At 41.5% G+C, this 13,539-nt stretch overlaps 1 protein-coding gene across 3 annotated transcripts in view; it reads left to right on the top strand.

Moving 5' to 3' along the window:
* Positions 1 to 13,539, top strand: part of TIAM2 (T-cell lymphoma invasion and metastasis 2) — a 112,326-nt gene that overhangs the window by 69,104 nt on the left and 29,683 nt on the right. The window contains exon 1 of one of the 3 annotated variants that reach the window (XM_014950661.1): positions 1,176 to 1,294. The exons of the other annotated variants lie outside the window; for them this stretch is intronic. The gene's annotated coding sequence lies outside the window, so the exon portion shown is untranslated. Of the gene's footprint in view, positions 1 to 1,175; positions 1,295 to 13,539 lie in introns of those variants that run through there. 3 annotated transcript variants of the gene reach the window in all.

Below are 13,539 nucleotides of genomic sequence, written 5' to 3' on the forward strand. Positions count from 1 at the left end.
GTCATGTTTCGGGGCTTCTGTGGTGTTTTAGGGGCAGGGATCTTTGCGGGAGCACAGTGGAGGTGGCCCCAAGGCTTCAGATGTCCTGGTGGTTGGCTGCACGAGCCGGCTGGTGCTGGACACACAGAGCTGAGTTCCTATCCTGCCGAAGGGAAGGAGATTCTGGGGCTTTAGCAGAAAAACAAAGCCACTCCTGATCGTCTGAGTCAAATATACCAAATGACAGAAAATTAAGGAGAGTTCAGCAGGATTTAAATTTAAATACACAGAGAGCAATTCATGTATATCGGTTGTTGCTCTGAACGCACTAAATTTGCTCCAGGGCTTTAAATTACGTGCTGCAATTGAGGCTAAAAAGAAAAAAAGAGGGGAGAAAAGAGGCAGGTCTGCTCCCTGCCCTCTCTCCAGCTTCGAATCTGTCACATCTAGCAGTATTAATGGCTTGTGAACAATTTGCTGAAGTAACTGCCCATACCATATTGCAGATCACTTCTTGGGTATGGCATGCAGGTCTGCTGGTGTCATTTGAAAAATTCTCTGAAGCTGTCCTAGTTTTGTAGGTTCAAGGAGGGGAAATGGTTTGGCAATCAGAGGCAGTCTGACTTGAGCTGCAGCTGTAAACGAGTCTGTGACAGCTCTACAATTTCTGCAAATGGTTCGTAATTGATTGCTGTCTTTCTGTTGGAGGGTGCCTATTACTGTCAGAGCTTTTTGTCTGACCCTTTTGATTTCTCCAATAGATGTAGAATTAAAAAAAAAAAAATAAAAACCAAACCTCACAGTAAATTTAGGTGGTGTATGTTGTATGTGCTTTTGTGATTGGGTTTAAAAGGAATTAAAATGATTTCTGTTTTTATAGCTGTGATTTGGTTCTGCGCGCCAGATGAACAATAGCTATTGCTAATAAAAGCTACTTTGAGGAAATTGTGCAGCCTCAAAAAGCATAGCATCTGGATTTGGGTTTGGTTTTCCCCCCCGGCTTTGCCTTCTGTTTCCTGCATGTGCTACCCTGACCCATGCCTGTGGGAGAGCAGTAGCACAGCCACCTCAGCGTTAGGGCAACGCCGCAGAACTATGGGGGAGAGGAGATCTGTAAGCACATCTCTGTGGAGAAGACGTTGGTGGCGCTAAGAGGTTCTGAGCACAGCCTGGAACAACAAGCAGTTTGGGAATATTTCAGGGGAGAGACAGCTAGAGATGCTCACTTCCCAGTTGACAGCAACTGTAGATGCAATTACGTGTCTCTGAGGGAGCAGACTTCTTTGAAGTTTGGTTGATTTTTGTCTCGTAACATGTAAGTAAATAAAAAAACAGCCTTAAAGCTTTGGATTTAATGATTGCATGTCTGATTTCTAGATTTTTTTTGTTTCTCGTTTGGAGCATTTTTGTTTCTTTGTTTTTTCACTACTATTTTCTTCATCTCATACCAAGCTAAGGTTAAGCATCGTCTTAACTGAACATACAGTTAGGCATTTCGGAAGTGCCTAAGGAATAAGTCTGTTGTTGCGCATGTACTACATCCAAACACATGTTCATTCACATGTTCATTCATTCATTTTTTTGTAGTCCGAGAAATGAATGAATTTAGAATAGTTGTATGTTTGTCTTTCATCTGAGAGCTAACAGATGAACCAGAAGAGTCATAGAGGATTGTTTCATTTCAAAAATGGAAGCTGTTCCTTAAGTTATAAAATAATATCAAAAACACATGGACATCAAGAACCATCCATTCCGGATACTCATTAGTTTTGTCAGCTCTGTATTCTCTAGGATGCCCCATTTATACCTTTAATACCTTTAACTTCTTTTTTTTTTTTATTTAACAAGGATAGATGTTATACTTTTAACACACTCTGCTGCAGTACATTTTCAAACTGTGGTAAAATACTGTTTATGTGGCAGTGGCGTGTCGTCCTTGCAATTGTTGGTTCTGGAGTATGTAGGCGTACTGTTGACAGAAGAATAGAGGACCTCAGAAAATGTGAGGATTGAGAATGCCTGTCAGTGCAATTAGGTTTAGTTGTGTTTAATCATTTTGAGAACTAATTGTCTGTGCTCAGTTAAATCCTGGTGTGTTGACAGTTGCCAAGAATCGAGCTCTCCGTACAGCAAAATAGCAGGAAGCTGAATAAAAAATGCAACTTTTCCTTTATCTACGCATGATTTCTAATTGCAAACTGTATTGGTAAGAAATGTTTTTTCTAGCCCATGGTTTCTTTTAAGATGGATTTTAGTAGTCTGTTACTAACTTGCTTATCTTTACCTTGTATTTTCAATATGTTAAACATAGCCTTTTATGAAAGATGAACATAACTGTAAGGTGAAATTTTACCATATAAGTAGCCACTGTTATAAGGTGTCTTGTAAGACTGCTATCATCTGACTTTTGGTTGCTCTGAGTCTTTTGAATATAATCAGAGATAAGTACTTCTGAAATAATACTAAATTTTAACAGAAGGAAAAAGGAACTTAATGTAAATGCATGTGTGAGAGGGAAAAATGTATTTTCACTATAAATATTTTAAAGATCATAAGAAAAAAAACTAGAGTAAACTGTGCAAGTATTTCACATAACTTCATTATATTCTCAGCTGGATCTTAGAGTTCTTTAAGAAACTTAAGAACCACAGTAAAAATAGGTAGTGTGATGCTTTGTAATCACGGTAAAAATAGTCAGTGAATGCAGAATGGTTTTATGCTGGCATCTTCAAAAATTAACATTGCAGATGTGGAAACGGAAGCTAATGTGATGAGAAACTATGAATGTTAACAGGAATTTGCTTTCTAAAGAATGGCCAACTGGTTTGATTTTGTAATGCTTTTGAAGTGATGCTATATTTCTTTCAAACAATGAAGTAAAATTGGTTCTGGGAATAAATTGGGTGTAGAGACTTTCAGAAATTGCCTTTGCTTTGCTGTTGACTCTTAAAATAGTCAATCTGCTCTCAGAATGGGTTACTGATCATACATCAGTATGTGTATATGAGGACAAGTCTATCCCCATCGCCTCTTAATAAAAAATATTTAATAAATAAATGCTACACACTGCAGAGGCAGCAAACTAACCATTCTTAATGTAATGAACAGAAATTATGGTTAAAGATCCCTGAACACCTTTCCCTAGCATGGGCTGCTTTAGATGAGCTCAACTCATTCTTTCTCCTCTCCTGCTCAACAATCATGTTCATTTTCCCTCCATCTGGTGAGGAAATGAAGAACTCGTGACCGGTCTGGTCAGCAGAGCACATGGCACCTTTGGCAAATGCAAATCTGCATCTCCTGCAGAGTGGAGCATTTTCGTCAACCCCTTTCAGCTTTTTATAGAGATGAGGTTCAAGTCAGTGTAATGGCGCTACTAGAAATGTCCATATTTGTAGATATAGGGGAAAAAAATAAACATGAAGAATTATGCACTTGTGCAATTCAGAAGTCTGCTTTTGGGTACTCAGGTTTCCTATGTAATGTCAAATCAGCCTTCCAGTGCTTTTGAAGCTTGTACATTCTGTTTATTGTGACGCCAATTGCGGACAGTCCACCATTCACCAGAGAGGAGCTTTTGCACGTGCAGGGAGAAGTAGATGTTTCCATAAACTCTGCATATTTGGGACCATGGTGAGAAATCTATGTTTTGGTCTCCCCGCATGCAGTCCCACTTCTCATGCTTAAGGAGCCAATGTGCAAAAATGCCTAACTTGGACAACTGTTGAGGTTTTTCTTCCAACCCATCTAAAGTGTGTGTGCAATTAAGGAGCTGATTTGCATGTCAGATGCTGGCCAAGCAGTGTGAATGCAGAGGCTGGGACTGGGTGAGAAAGCAAACCCATCTTCCCTCTTCTGTGTCATCCAACTAACACAACAAGCTTCCCAAAACAGTGCTTTTCAACAGATGCAAAATACATGTGTCATGATTTCAAAATGGAAATCCTGTTGTTACCTATTAGCTTATTTCACACGGCTTTTTCTGTAATGAAAATCAGTGAGTATTTCAGAGAGCTTACTGCATTTGTGGTTTTGGCCTCTTGTATCTACAGCATAGCCTTGTACTGGAGGGATGGTTTTCATAACTTGAAGATATTAATATTTTGTCTTCAAACGGTCTAGAACTGATTTTGAAACCCCTTCATTAGAAGTAACACTAAAGCCATCAACTTTTCATGCAGATAGAGTAATTGAAGAGTCAAAATCCTGAGGTACAATATACATTCTAGGTCTAGGTTCAAACCTGAATGAGAGAATGTGCTTCTTGTTGCTGATCTGAATGCTGGATTGTTAAAGAAAAAAGTGTGGTTTGATTTTGGGGAGAGGAAGGGGGCAACTGCAACTGTTGCCATGGAACAGTGGAGGTGAAAGCAGTTAGTAATCATTACTCATATAGTCTAATCCCAGCACAAAATCAATACAATTGTTCAGTGTTTATGGATGATTTGAATGGTACTTTTGATTCCAGAAGAAAGCAAGTGGATGCTAGGAATGATGTATTCCTCTGAAAACATTGTACAAACTTGTGGTCTGTAGCATATGTGCTATGGCACATATGTTCAGGGCACCATTATTCAAAACACACCCGACAGCCTGTTATTGGCACTCTCAGTAAATGTAAGCCTATATATTCAGTTGTGGTGGTTCATTTAGGTATTTTAATGTGGTGATGGCACTCACTCACTCAGAGATGAGATAAGGATCATCAGTCTGAACGTGTGTATATGAGCAGTGGGTAAATGTCAAGAAATGTTTCTTTTTCCCCACCAAAGTTAAACAGTTTCCTAGTATGATTTTTCAGTGAGAAAGTTAAAGGTTTACCAAAATATACTGAATTAGAAGGAAGGTTTGCAATGATATGATGCATAAAACCATAAAAACTGACAAGTACAAATCATGTTTTGATTACATTTAGGATGGTGTGGCAGTGTATGTATGTTAACATGTGTTTGATAGATTTCAGAGCCATGTTTCTCTCCATTTGATATAAGTGGCATCCTTTCTTGTTAGATGGTTAGTGACTACCCCCAAAACATCCTTGAAGAAACATTAACGTTGAAATAAAACTGCAGCAAATCTGAAAAAAAAAAAAAAAAGTGTCCATGGAGCAATTTTGTTGAGCAAAGACTGTAAAAATCAAATTTCTTGGAAGGTGGATGTAAGTTACTAATAAAATAATCAAGTAACCATCAACTGTTGAGCTACATTGAAAGAAAGCCAAGCAGAAATGACCAGAAGCTCAACAGAAGTTACTCTGGGAAAAGTAAAGTAAGAGGCAGAAAAAAGTACTGGTATGCCCCTGTGGCCCCAAACCTATTTCTTGCATGGAGGCAATTCCAGTTAAATGGTGTTCGTGGTGATATCTTCTCATTAGCTCTATTTTCCATTGCCCAGGCACTTCCCACTTGCACAGCATGTCATTAATTGCAGGAGAGCTGCCTGCCTGAAGGTTTACTCAGCAACCATAGGACATTAAGGATCTTTCCTTTTTTTAATCGTGAGAACTTCTCTTTAGCAGTTGATGAGATCCAAAAGCTTGGGGAGTAGTCTGCAATTAACATCCTTTTTTTCCCTGTTCTTCCTAGGAAAGGGATTAACAACGTAGTGCTCTCAAAATCAGGTAAACTCCTCTGCAATCCGAGTGTCATTTCCTTCCAGATGTGAGATGCATTTAGGGAGTCTAAGAGCTAACATGGGAAAATAGTGCGTGTCCTCAGCAGTGGTTTTCCTTGATTCAGCTGTGCCTGGAGGGGACAGTTCTGCATAGAAAGCGAGACAGAAGCCTGTGGGGAGCTCTGCTAATTATTGTGCTTCCCCTACAGCCAGCCCAGCCTGTGGCAAGCCCAGCCAGAGCTGCTGACTCCAGCGGTGTGGAGCTGTGGCCAGACACCCCTGCTGTCATCGTGCACCTTTTGAGAAGGACATTGGTGATATGAGTAAAACTGTAGCCTGTGAGAAGCCTGTAAGAGTTTTGCTAGTTAATTTAGGTTTCAGTAGTTTATTCCACACCTTAGAGAAGGCACCAGAACTGATGGACTGTAGGTTGCAGAAGGCTGGCCAGTGAGTGTCTGCTGCTGACTCCAGTCCTGGATTTCACTTTATTGCACTGATCCTGCAGTTCTTTAACTGTAGCAGAGCCACCCTGCTGATGGCCCAGAATTCAAAAAAACAGTTGCCTGTCTTGGCTGACCTAGCGAGGAGCCTTGAAACCATAAAGCTTAAAGCATGAAAGGTGCTATATCTAGAGTGAACCTGTAACCAGACGTTAGGTCAAGCCGTAGGTGGAGACCTGTGTGCACCGTTACTGGGGAGGCATGAGAAGGGCAAGAAAGAAGAGCAAAGAGAGACTGTGCAGGTCTTGCAAGCAGAGGTGTGAACTTGTGTCGCTCTGTTCTGTGCTGTTACACTGAGTCGCTGGGGTTTGGGGTGGGGAGGTGGTGTTTGATGTCTTTCCTCTGGTCCTCTGAAAAGTACTGTGAGAGCTGTTAGTGTAAAAAGCGCAGAGGGTTTTGATGGGGGGAAGAAATTGTGTTGTGTTGATGCTTGCAAACGGAAGAGGCTGGTGGGAGATGACTTTTACAATACAGCTTTTCTGTGTAGTCTTTTGGGAAAAATCCCAGAGGTTTACCTGCGGGTGAAAAGGGAAGTGTATGACAACAGTCCTGGTGCATTGCAGCAGGATATGATCAGCAGGGTCTCTGGGGACGCTTGTGACTTCATCGATGAAGGGCAGGAAGCTGCGCTGGAGTCCACCACCCCAGGCCTCCAAAGGCAACCCCAGTCACCTGCAGTGAGTGCAGGATATGACGGCAGCATTTCACTTTGAAATCAGAGGCAGAGATACCTAATCGTGTTTCTGACAGACCCGGGGAACTGGGTAACCTCTCTGCCAGCTGTAGATTATTTGCTGGTGTTTTTTTAAGACTGAGGTACTGCTCAGTTACAGTGCTGACAATAACATACATGTTTTTTTCCTTGCAATGCTGAAGCATTTAAGCACAATTTTAGCACATGCTGAGGTGTGTGGTGTGCCCAGCAATTACCCATAGGACACAAAGTCACTTTAAAGTCCTACGAAGTTGCAATACAGGACTTCAGACAAAAACTGCATCCTGGGCATCATCATATACTTCAGTGATGCTTTGATTCCTGTTTTGTGCTGTCAGGAACATGTAAAGCCAAAGGTAGACCTGAAATGCCAAAACTGAAAAAATCTGCTACCTGCAGCAGATTCTGGAAAATCAAAGATAAGAAAAAGATACCTGAAAGGAAGAGGGAGGAAAATTTGAAAAAGTAAGGGGTCAGTTGATTCAGATGCACAGGAAAGTTCCAGCAGATTTTCATGTTTTGTTGCCTGTTGTCCATAGCACTCTGTTCCTTCTCTCTCTACTTAACATACTGTGGGCAGCCCTTCACTCACATGGTGACTATTTCCTTCTGAGACAGCAGAATCCTTCTGTAGGGCCTAAGGAAAACCCCACCGAAACCAGGGGAGAGGCTGAGGTGGATTTCAGGGGGTCTGCATTTGTCTTTACAGGGCGATTATTGCATCTTTTAACATTTGAAACACAATATGCCTACAACTAGCAAGAAGAGGTAAGGCACAGTGCAAAAAATTATTGTGAAAGATGAACACAACTGCAAAGATAATGTCTCAGTGGTTGCCATAGTTTCTAATTCAGCACCAGAGAAAAGTTTTTGCATTCACCACAAAACACTTTGGGTGAGAATGTTGCAAACAGTATTTAAGGTGCTTGAAAATAAAAATTAAAAAATGAATTCAATATAAACATTTGGAATGTTAACTAATCTTTTGTAGCACTGGAATTAAAGCAGACGTCTTCTCTGTGGTCAGTTATGCTTTGAAAATACATTTTGAAGGCATTTGAAAAACACATTACTAGTGTAATAAGTGTGAAAGAAAAATACTCAGAAAAATCATCCACCCACATTTGTAAAAAGTAAAAAGCAGAGTCCCTCTAGATCACTGTAGAGATCTGAAGACCAGCTGAATTAATGCTTATAATGCTTACAGACCATTAACATCACAGGGCTCCTGTTTAGTTCAGGGTGTGTATGTACGTATTGTCTATTTTTGTGTATATATATGTGTGTGTGTATACATACATATAGACATACAAACACTTATATCTAAAAAAATACATGTTGTGTATACAAATTGTTCTCCTGCTTCAGTGGTGGTCCAGACTGCACAAACACTTATATCTAAAAAATACACGTTGTGTATACAAACTGTTCTCCTGCTTCAGTGGTGGTCCAGACTGATGTTATAAAGTAGCCCACAAGCTCTCAGAACTCTCCCGGAGGCAACTGCTGTTTCCTTTCATTCAAAGTATATACAGGCAGAGCAAAATTAGCCTTTTACCTTCAGGCATTAAGGGCAAAAGCAGGATGGGAAATGAACTCGATGCAGATAAGCGCACCTAGACGTGTCGGGACAATAGAGGGAAGCCTGTATTATGAAGGATGTTACTGTTATGGTAACTATCAAGCCTGGTGCCACTAAAATGGAAAGATGAAAACCAGATGTCTGCAAAGGGAATGTGTGTTACTCCAAGCACACAGGAACAAACAACAAGGCCGTGTCATTTTCCCAGTCATCTTAAAAGTATTTCAAGGTGATTGATTGATTATTTTACATTTTAATTTTACGCACAAGGCATATTTTTGAAGAGGGCTTGAACCTTTGTTGCTTGTTTCTGGAGAAGAAGAAAGGCTAAATAAAATGCTTTCATTCATTAGGTTTATTTTAGTTTGTGTTTTTCACTTTTTTGATTTATCTAAGTCCCTCAATAGGAGTTGGAAGTATTACTAAAACATCGGGTTTTTTTCTAATGAATACACATTAAAAAATCTTTTAATTGGTAACATCTTTTAGCTGGCATATGGCTAGCTAATAACTCAGACTTAATTAGCAAATCTGGGGAAGAATAACTTCCTAATATGGAATTAAAAAGGCCTGTCATTGTTTTTCATCTGAGACTGACGATATTGCTTGGACCTGAAATTTAGCAGCCTTTTTTTTTTTTTTCCTGGTCCCAGTGGATGAGCTGAGTTTTAACACACATCTATTACAAAAAGAGAGTTTGGCACTGCCATGAATCATGCTGATAGAAAATGGAGAAAGAGCACCTTTCCAGAAAGTAGAGTTAATAAATGTACATCTGGTGACCTGACCTGTGTTAGATTTTCAGTGCCATACCTTGCAGTGTGAAGATTTAATTTCCATGGACTAGTCATTTTATTTTATTTTATTTTCTCTTCAGCCTTGGTCTGTGGTTCCCTAGGGTCTGTGGACTACTGCAGAGGCAACCACTTAATGGTGGGTAAGAGAAGTAGCCTTGTCCATGCTACACAGTAGTCCCTATAATTGGATTTTTTTAAACCAGGCTGTGCGTCTCCATTGAAAAAATCAAACATCAGGGAGCAGGCAAAACCTCTCTGGCTCCTTTGAGACCTTTTCCTCAGTTTCCTGTTATATGGTCTTCACACCCAGTGAATCTGATCTCCAAAAGCAAGGGCGTAGTCTATCAGCTATCGAGATGTTTCCACTACTGTGATGAGTTCCCCCAGCCTTATCAGCAGGGTGTTGTTTCAGGGTTCCTCTGACGGGTGGCTGCTCAGCAACTGGGCTTCACGGTTTGGCAAATGCTGAGCTGTCAAGTTGTGCTAATGATTCGGAAAGAGATGGATGTGAGTTTAATTGCAGTAATTAAAGGAGAGGGCTGTCTTAATCCGTTGCTTGTATGAAGGTAAATATCTTTGAAGCCCCTGAAGCAGCACACCCATAACCAAGGGTATAGATGCCCAGGGCTTGGTGTATCATTTGGGTTCATGGAAAGGGTTTGCTCAGAGAGCAACAGAGGGTGACAAGGGCAGTGTTGGGTGAAGCTTTATAGATACCATCACTGCATTCTTGGCAGTGTTGGGTGAAGCCTTATAGATACCATCACTGCACTCTTGGCAGTGCTGCAGTAGAGGGAACATGGGAGTTACTGTGGTTTATTATTCCACTGGTACAGTTCTCATTTTATTAATGAATTGCTTGTCAGTCTTGCAATTCTTCAGCTCAGTGGTGTCATGTCCTGTAATGTTTTATTTAAAGTTGCATTGTTTTTAGAATAATCTAGCTGTAGACCTGACTGGTTTTGTGGAAATATATCAACATGGGGACTTTTACTTTCAAGCCTGATTTGATTACTGAGCACAGTTTAAATTTCTTTTTATTGATGTAATTACAGCTAAAAAATTCAAACAAAGGACAAGCACAATTATGTGAAGAAACCATCCAGAGAGCTGCTTTTTTGTTTTTCATTTTATCATTATAAAAGCATTTGTATGCCACACCATTTAGCGGCATATACCCTTGACAGAGCATCAGTACCATTGATAATTCATGCTGACCTTCAGGGCAGTCAGCACCCTCTAGATATTTTTAGGCGTTTGGCTAATTTTCTCAAAGCACCTGATGTTTTGTTTATGCAGTAAATTTCACGGGCACGGAGGCAGGTACCTTTCTGGGGAGATAAAACCCACCTTCCCTTGCCGTAACTCCACTTTGTCCTGCAGTCGCTACATCAAGCTATTTATAAAAAAAAAATTTAAAATATTTCATCTGGCATGTTATTCTGTGAAAGGGAGGCATGGCAGGTCTGTCTGTGCTCTCGTACACTGCTTAGCCCCGTTACACTGGGACGTTGACAGCGTCTCTGATTTTCGTTAATCAGCACAAAGGAGAAACTTCGGTGGCTGAGCCTCAGCGAGCATATTTGCTCGTGGGGGAGCTTCCTTCCGAGGGGCCTGGGCTTTTTTCTTTTTTCTGTTTTTTTTTTTTTCCTTTGGCAAAGTTTGTAATCACAAGCCACAATGCCCGCCTTCCGGAGGAGTAAAACCAGAGCTAAGAGTTTAGCGTTGGCTCGCAAAACCCAGCAGCAGGCAGCAGCAGCGTACGGCTCCCTGCACAGGATGCTCTCTGTGGTGAGTCCTGGCAGCGGCGTGGGGTTAAGCTGGGGGTGGGAGGGGGGGATGCCACTTAATTAGGCTAAGGTGGGTGATGGGGGGCTGCACCAGCCTGTCTGTGCTTGATAAAGAGCATCTACCCCAGCATCGGTAAGCAAATCATGGATTCTGGGGAGTGGTGGGTGAGTTGCATCCAGAGCGGTGCACGGGGAAAGATTGGAGCTTTTTTGAAGTTTTGGGGGAGGGAAGGGTGGGCTGGTCGCCTGCGCCGTTTGCTGCTGGGCTCAAGCACAACAGTTATTTCTTGCGTCTGTCAGAGAAGGGACGAAGTCACGATCCAGATCTTGACAAGAAGTGGGATGTTAAAACGAGATTCTTCAGGGAACTGTGGAAATAACTGCAGCGTGAATGTTTTTAACTGTTTCTCTGGTTTGTGACTAATAATTCAGGATTGTGGAAAAAGGGAGGAAAATAGATACATAATCAGGGCACTGCTGGGGGAATATAAGAAGGCTGCAAATATATTACACAGGTGGTAGAAAAATACTTGAGCCTTCTGCATTAAGATTGGCAACATCAGAACAAGAACATGGGGAAGGAGAAAATGACAATATTTTCACAAGTTCAGGGTTTGAGAAAATTTGCTCTGTGTGCTTTAATACTACCTGCCAAGAGTCTCCTTTTTGTGGCCTGGGCTGTAAAGGTTCCTCTCTCTTTGTTTGCTCTCATCTTTACATTTAGTATGGTCAGGATTTAACCTGCTGTGCTGGAACTGCTTTTTGTTTTGCCTCTGCCTTTGGCGTACGATGGGTCAGGCGTCTTTGATTGTAGAGATGCTGAGCAGTTTGTTTGCCTCATGCTCTCATCTTTATGTTTAGTATGGTCAGGATTTAACCTGCTGTGCTGGAACTGATTTTTGTTTTGCCTCTGACTTTGGCGTACGATGGGTCAGGCGTCTTTGATTTCTTTAATACTACCTGCCAAGAGTCTCCTTTTTGTGGCCTGGGCTGTAAAGGTTCCTCTCTCTTTGTTTGCTCTCATCTTTACATTTAGTATGGTCAGGATTTAACCTGCTGTGCTGGAACTGCTTTTTGTTTTGCCTCTGCCTTTGGCGTACGATGGGTCAGGCGTCTTTGATTGTAGAGATGCTGAGCACAGCATCTATGAGCTCTGGGGGAGCTGCTGCTCCTCGGGACATGGTCGACGCAGGCTCTTGGGCACAGATCTCTGCTGTGTGACTTGGTTTATAACTCGTGTGTCAGTCCAGATCCTAAGTCACCAGTGGTTCTTCCTCTATACCCAAGGAGAAGGATGGGCTTCTCTGTGTGGCAGCTGAGAGGGAAGATTTGCCACCATGCAATTCATATTAATAGCTCAGGCCCCACATCAGGTGGGCTAAATCTTCACTGTTTTACACAGCCATGTGTTCAGCCTCCTTTCAGGCCTTGGCCTGTGCTGTCGGGAAGGAGTTACAAGGTCATCAACCCCTCATCTTACTGTACTTGAGACTTCTAAATAAGGTTGGTGACACCTACTCGTATTACTGGAACAGGCTGACTTCGCTAATGTAAATGTCCCTGAAATAGGGAAATTCTGGCTCAAAGACAACAGTTTACCCTTAACTCCTCCCCTGTTGTCTGCTCTGGTAGGGCAGCTTTTCAAAATGCAGCGTAGAGGGGTTGCTTCTCCCTCCTGAAAGCATAACTCTGACTATGCTTGGTGTATTGCTACAAAGGATCTGAGTGGGCACTTTAAAAAAAATAATCCTTCCTTTAGCAATGTTTTAAATATTTTAATTAAAAGACATGCAAGAGACACTGTGAAACAAAACAGACCCCTGAAATTTCAGCTGTGTCAGTTGGGAACAGTTTCTTGTTCTGAGTGGCCTTGAAGTTGGGAAAGAAAGGAGAAGGACCAGAAGATAAGTGGTGACCGAGGCTACTACTTTGTTTTTAGCTTCTGTTGCCCAAAGCTGAGCGGCGTTTTGCCCAGATACCTGTGGGGAAAATCTCATATGGCAGTTTTCAGAAAAACTTTGATGATTTTTTTCAGTCTCAATAAGCAATTTAGAGAAGTGCACATACCGTATTGGTGTGTAACATAGGGCAACTTTTTTTCAGTCTTTAAGGTCTTCAAGGAAGTTACAGCCTGCAACTTTTTAGCCTTTTACATTGCTTGGGTACAAAGTACTTCCCAGTCTGAGGATGACAGAGCAGTCTAGAGATTGATGGACCCACAAAAAACCTGACAGCTGTTAGGGCTGCCTTTGTTCTGGAGAGAAGCATCTTCTAACACAAAGGAAAAGTGATGGACATCTCCAAAAGCTTTCCTTCTTCACAGAGTAGAGTGAGGGATGTAAAAAGGTCTCTGGCCAGTCGTTCATTTCTCAAAATCCCATGTAATTGTATTTCTTCTGCTAACTGGTGCATTTAGTCTTCCTGGAAGTACATACCCCGGCCAGAGCTGATCTGTTAGCTGTCGGTTTTTAGAGGGTACAGGACTAATCTGTTTCTGCAGGATGTCTTCTGAGTGCGCTTCCTCTTTGGATAAGGAATTCAAAGGATTGGTGATCACCCTGTA

This window comes from Calidris pugnax, unplaced genomic scaffold (assembly GCF_001431845.1).
Source record: "Calidris pugnax isolate Ruff unplaced genomic scaffold, ASM143184v1 scaffold24, whole genome shotgun sequence".
In the NCBI taxonomy this organism is placed as follows: domain Eukaryota; kingdom Metazoa; phylum Chordata; class Aves; order Charadriiformes; family Scolopacidae; genus Calidris; species Calidris pugnax.